The following is a 6549-nucleotide window of genomic DNA, read 5'->3' on the forward strand; positions in this document are numbered from 1 at the left end:
CCAATCCAGCAGTTGGAAGCAATAACGTCAAAGGCATGTTTGTAGGCTCCCATTACTGTAAGGAGCTATGCGTAGGCCCAAACGATAGCCACACCTATGAGCGTTGAGAATCATTCAAAAACAAAAATCCCTGTTTAAATTTCTTCAAGAACTACATTTTATTATTGTATTAAACAATGAAAAACTTTTGAAGTGAAAGCATAAACAAAATGCTCACAAAACACATTAAACAGGCATGTCATTACCTGCATGCGACAACAACTTTTGGATAATTATTTGGTTGATCCCTTTTTCCACACTTTCCCAACTTGCAAGTATAAATAAAATTATTTCAATATCTGACCCAAAATCGACAATTCTTTCAACAAAAATGCATATTTCTTAATGTTTGTTGCATAAAAATACCATACCCATGGAAAAATCATTAGGAGGAGAAAAACTATACAACATGATTACAACAAACAACCGTACATACAACCCATAATGTCGAACTTCTTATATCAACTCACTTGCAATAGCATGGATGGATTTGCACACCATATTCCTTTGTGTGGAGGAGCTCCCAACTATGACCTATTCTTGTTGTAATTAGTGGGTGATTTAAGGTTATTAAGGTTCCACACCACATATTTGTCCCAGGAACTAGAAACCATGATAGGATTCGCAGTAACATGTGAGAATTAACACATGATACCCAGCCGATGTGTGCATCTCCATCTTGGATAGTATAGTTGTAGTCGCCGAGAGTGTTCCAAAGCTTGATGAATCGATCCCTCAACATGGAAACGATCTGACGATTGTCTGCAGAGAAGGCAACGCTCAGAACGTCTTTATAGTGTCCAGTGAATCGACAGTTTGTGGCACCGGAGTAGAGATCCCACAGATGAAGCTCTCCATCCCAGCTCCTTGATAGAGCAAACTTCCTATTGGAATAGATGGCAACATCTTATATGAAGTGACCATGACCTGTGAGGCGTTTCTTCGTATAGCCATAGTTTTCATCTCAGGTGAGGGACCATACAACAAGAGACTTGTCTCGAGAATCAGAGATGATCATGTACCCATCGATGATGGGGCAAGAAATGGAGGTGAGCCAGTCGTTGTGGCTGTTGAGTTTCCACCACGGCTTCGATCTGTCTCTATCTCTATCTTTGTCTCTCCCCTCTTTCTTGCCCCACATCAAAATATGTATACTCCCCATTTTTTGCTAAAACCGGAATGTAATCCCCCTCCCCCTTTTCTTCCCCCCTTTTTTTGAAACAATTAACGTGACTCTGTCACGCGTTTTAAAAATAATGTTGTAGTGTGTGTGTGTGTGTGTTTATGTATATATGTGCCTTACGTATGTATGTATATTTGGTGTGTGTGCATATGTATGTATTATATTGCATGTGTCGTATGTATGCCATGTGTGTATGTATGTATCTACTATATGGGTAATTGTGTATGTTCTATGCATGTGCTTATGTATGTATTGTGTATATATGGCATGTGTGTATGTATGTATTGTATGTACAACATGTGTGTATGTGTGCACGCGCATTCTATAGATGTGCTTATATATGTATTGTATCATGTATGTATAGCATGTGTCTATGTATGTATGTGTTAATGTTTGTGTGTGTGTGTGTATTTTCTATATATGCATATGTATGTATGTATTGTATGTATAATATGTGTAGCATGTGTCTATGTATGTATGTATGTATGTATTATGTATTGTATATATAGCATGTGTCTATGTATGTATGTGTTATGTGTGTGTATTTTCTATTGATGTACATATGTATGTATTGTATTGCAGGTGTATATATGTATGTGTGTGTATGTACATATTGTATTGTATTGCATGTGTTGTATGTATTGTGTGTATGGCATGTGTGTGTGTATGTTCTTTACATGTGCATATGTATGTTTTCTATATATGGCACATGTGTATGTGTTATGTGTGTGTATTCATGCATACAATACAATACACACACACACACACACATACAACACGCACCACATACATATATACACATATGCACGTATGTACGTGTGTAGGTATGTACATTTGTATTGTATGTATGCATGCATGTATACACATGTATGGATGTAAGTTGGTATCATTGTAGGCATGTGTACGTATGTACATGTAGAAATGTATGAATGAATATATGTATGTTCATGTGCGAATGCATGTATGTGTATATATGTAATATGTAATGTATTTATGTATCTTTTCAGGGTATTTTCGTGTTTAGTATGTTTATGTGTATGGCTCATATATGGATGTATGTTTGCAATATGCACATAATATGCGTGCATATATCCAACATATGTGTAAGTATACATATATCTAATGTGTGTGTGTGTGTATATATGTACCTTATAAGTATTGTAATTTGTATGACCCCGTATTACCTATGTATATATATGGTGATATGTGGAATATGTATGTATGTATTTATATACATATATGCATATGTCCATGTTCATGATTCGATGTGTTTGGATGTGTGTTTTATAATATGTGCATAATATGTATGTATGTGTATGTATATATGTACTATTATATTGTGTATGACCATGTGTGTATTTGTGTTTCTATATGCGGTGATATGTATGTACATATGTAATGTATGTATGTGTGTGATATGTACATAATATGCACTCATATATATGATGTGTGTGTATGTATGTAAATATTTAAGTATTGTAGTTTGTATGGTCCCACATAACCTATATATATATATATGGTGATATGTGGAATAAATGTACATATGCAATATATATAAATACATACATACATACATACATATATATGTAATAATGTAGAGGGCATTTTAGAATATAAATTAATTCAGAATATGCTTATGATATTAGATTATATATTCTAAAAAGAATACGCACAAACTTGTTATTACAATGGTTAAGGATTTGACATGCGTATAACAAGGTTGTGAGTTCAATTCCTTTCGAGACAAAATGTGAGTGTCGTCATGACAACGGCATCCTTCGAAATGAAGGATCTTGGCGACCTTCATTACTTCCTCAGGATCGAAGTGATCCGTTCCCCCTAAGACATATTGATCAGTCAGCGTCATTACACGCTGAATATGCTCTTCAAGTTTGGGATGGCAGATTGCAAGCCCATCTCGACCCCTCTAGATAGAAACGTAAAGCTTCGCTGAGATTTGGGAAAGGCGTGCAACCCGACACGGTTTCGACAGATGGTCGGAAGCCTCATCTATTTGACAATCACTCGACCGAACCTCAGCTATCTGGTTGGAATGATCAGTCAATTTATGTTGCAACCCATGACTGAACCCCTTCTGTGCGCGCAAAGGATATTACGATATATCAACGGCACGAAAGACATGGCGTTGTTGTATTGTGCAGATGTAGTCGAGCAGTTAGTCGGCTACACGAATGTCGATTGGGCCGAAAATGCCCACGATCATAGATCCACATCCGGATACGCATTCTCATTGGGAAGTGCAGCGATCACGTGAAGCAATAAGAAGCAGCCAACAATAGCACTATCAAGCACAAAGGTCGAATATCGAGGGGCGACTGTCGCTACGTGCGAAGTCATTTGGCTAAAACGGCTATTACGGGATCTGCGCGTAGAGGTGTCTGATCCAATGACGATCTACTGTGCCAACCTCAATAGCATCCATCTTGCGAAGAACTCTTGTTCCATGCCCGTTCCAAGCACATTGAGCTGCACTATCACTTTGTCTACGAGCATGTCCTTTCTGGTGAGGTCGAACTAGCGTATGTTCCGACTGGTCGGCAGGTTGCCGACATATTCACCAAGCCCCTTGGTCTCGACAAGTTATGCATTTCTTAGGTGAGCTCGGATTGCGTCACCTCGACACGCCGAACTTGAGGGGGAGACAGGAATAGGAATAGGAACAAGAGTGTGAAACGAGCGGTACTGACCGTGATTCCGAATCGGATGAAGAATTTGATTCGGGCCGGCTGAAGAAGCCGAAGAAGAAAGCATGGGCCGTAATCAAAAGGAAGAGCCAAAGAAAGCCAAGACCAGGACGTGGTCTGATGTTGTCAAGGGCCTGGAAACAGAAGACGAATTGGAGACAACAAATTCGAGCGAAAGAGGAATTAAATCGGAAATGACTAATTTAATCGAAATGTTTGATTCGGACATTTCAAATCGACTGAGGGCCAAGCGGAGGAAAGGGTTGCAGAAGAGGCGCCAACACCGCAATAGCAAGGGAGCTGAGAAAGGCCGCATGGGCAGACAAGCCGACCGAAAGGGTCGAAGGAGCGCAAGTGATGCGTGAAGCCAGGAGAGCAGCGAAGATCCGGAAGAGCAGATGGAACCTCAAGTTGAGCTTGAAGGGGAGTGTTGAGAGAAAAGCTCAACATTGGGTGCATAAACGAGTACATAACCCAATACGTAGACTGGGTGCATAAAACCGTACGCAATATATGGTTGTGGCGGTATTGAAACCGAAAGGTTGTTAGAACATTATTCCTCGTAAGGAATAGTTTTGGGAGTTAGTGTGGAAGGCTCATTTATGAGCGGTCAAGTACTGTCAGTACTTGTGTCAGCCCGATAGTCAGGGCTTGTATAAGGTGCTCATTGAGTACGAAATATGTACAGAGAATTATTTTGAATATAGTTTGTAGTTTCTCTCTCTCTGTCTCTCCCTCTCTTTCTTTGTGATTTCTGTGTTTCAATGAACTATCTTACTACTGAACCGTTGTCGTGATGTTTCTAACACATAGTGTGAAACCACCCTCGAAAAGAAGTAAAATAGTAGTTCAAATAAACTAGTATTGTGAAGTCAACTTTATTGATAGCAAAAATACTTTTCCATTTTCCAAAGATAATTCCTTATAAATAGATGGTTAAAGGATTGAACCTTACAATAAATAATGATGAATATTAAGTTAGAGGCGGTTTTTAAAAGTAGACAAAAGTAGAGAAAAAGATGGAGAGAAAAAAAAAAGTACGTGGATATGAGGAGCACAGTAGAGTAAAAAGCTCATAATTTCCTCGTCAGATGTCCAAATTAGAAAACCAAAGACGCATAAGAAAGCTAACCCAAAGAGCTTTGTAAGAATATCTTGCGTGTGAAATTTGGGGCTAGAAAACAGAAATAGTGAGGAAAAGAAAAGTCGACTCATATAGACAAGCTTTTTTTTAGGGGAAAAAGGCAAGCAATCCTTCACAACTATAAAAGAAGGTTAGAGGGTCTTATTAAGATAGAGTTTTGAGTGGAGCATAGTCATATGTGCAAGAGTTCTTCCTCTCTACATTGTATACACATCCAAGTTTCATTCTTAAATTATAATAGCTTGATTCTTCCCTCTATATCTACATCATTTGTTTATGTCTATGTTCCTATTTCTATACATATATGTTATTTGTAACTAAGCTTGGGAGCCTATTACGTGTTTCGTTATGCATATAGAGTTGCCAAAACTCTAACATTCACCACGATTCGGGCCTTGTACCTCAGTGGATTTCCAACGTCTCCCGGTTTCAGCTTGTACACCCACTTATTCTGGAGTGCTCTCTTACCTTTCGGAAGCTCTGTCAATTCATATGTGTGGTTCTCATGCAGGGTGATCTGTTAATCACGTACATCACCGTCATCAATGCCTCAGCCCAAAATGTATAGGACAACTTAGCATATGCCAACATGCTCCAGACTCTCTCCATCACAGTTTGGTTCATCCGTACGGCCAATCCGTTCAGCTCCGGTGTCTTCGACACGGTGAATTTGAGCCGGCTTCCCTTCGACTGGAAATACTCCTCAAAATGCCCCTGGTATTCTCCTCTATTGTCTGCTCGAATTGCCTTCAGCTTCATACCGGATTCCCTTTCCACGTTCGCGTGGAATTCCGTGAAGACGGATAATACCTGGTCTTTTATCTTCAGCGGCAAGACCCACAACTTCCGGATGTGGTCTTCTATGAACGTCACAAAGTACTACAATCTAGCATGTGACTTCGTGTCCAGCGGTGCATTCCATCTCATCAGTGGTCTTGTCAGGAAAGAGGTTTGGTTCTACTTACCGGCCAAACAGTCGGTGCACTTCTTATCAAGCTGCACGTCCTTCACCTCCGGAATGAGGTTATCCTCGGCAAGTCTCCACATTCCCTTCTAGCTCATTTGGCACAACCTCTTGTGACATAGCTCATCGGCAGTGTCGGATGCAACGTACACTTCTGCCTGGCAATTCGGGGCCTGCATCAAGTACAACGTGTTGATCTTCCGAGCTCGGGCGACAATCAAGTTTCCTTTGCAAAACTTCATGACTCCGTTCGGGATGCTACCCATGTAGCCTTCATCATCTAGCCAATCGGCTAATATCAGGTTCAACCGAACCTCCGGAACGTGTTAGACATCTTTCAACAGCAACTTGCACCCTGTTGATGATGTTAGCCACATGTCTCCTATGCCGACAATTCAGCATGTGCCTTCATTCCCCATCCGAACACAACCGTGATCACCGGTTGTGTAGGATGAGAAGCATTTCCCGTCCGGTGTCAGATGGAACAACGCTCCGGAATCGACAACCCATGTTG

General features: G+C 40.2%; 1 pseudogene; it reads right to left on the minus strand.

Moving 5' to 3' along the window:
• Positions 1-566: 566 nt before the first annotated feature.
• LOC147855564 (small ribosomal subunit protein RACK1 pseudogene) lies at positions 567-1201 on the minus strand (annotated as a pseudogene).
• Positions 1202-6549: the final 5348 nt, after the last annotated feature.

The sequence above is a fragment of the Azolla caroliniana genome, unplaced genomic scaffold (assembly GCF_043228905.1).
Source record: "Azolla caroliniana isolate FFs.n. ecotype wild unplaced genomic scaffold, voAzoCaro1.0.p SCAF_14, whole genome shotgun sequence".
Taxonomy (NCBI): domain Eukaryota; kingdom Viridiplantae; phylum Streptophyta; class Polypodiopsida; order Salviniales; family Salviniaceae; genus Azolla; species Azolla caroliniana.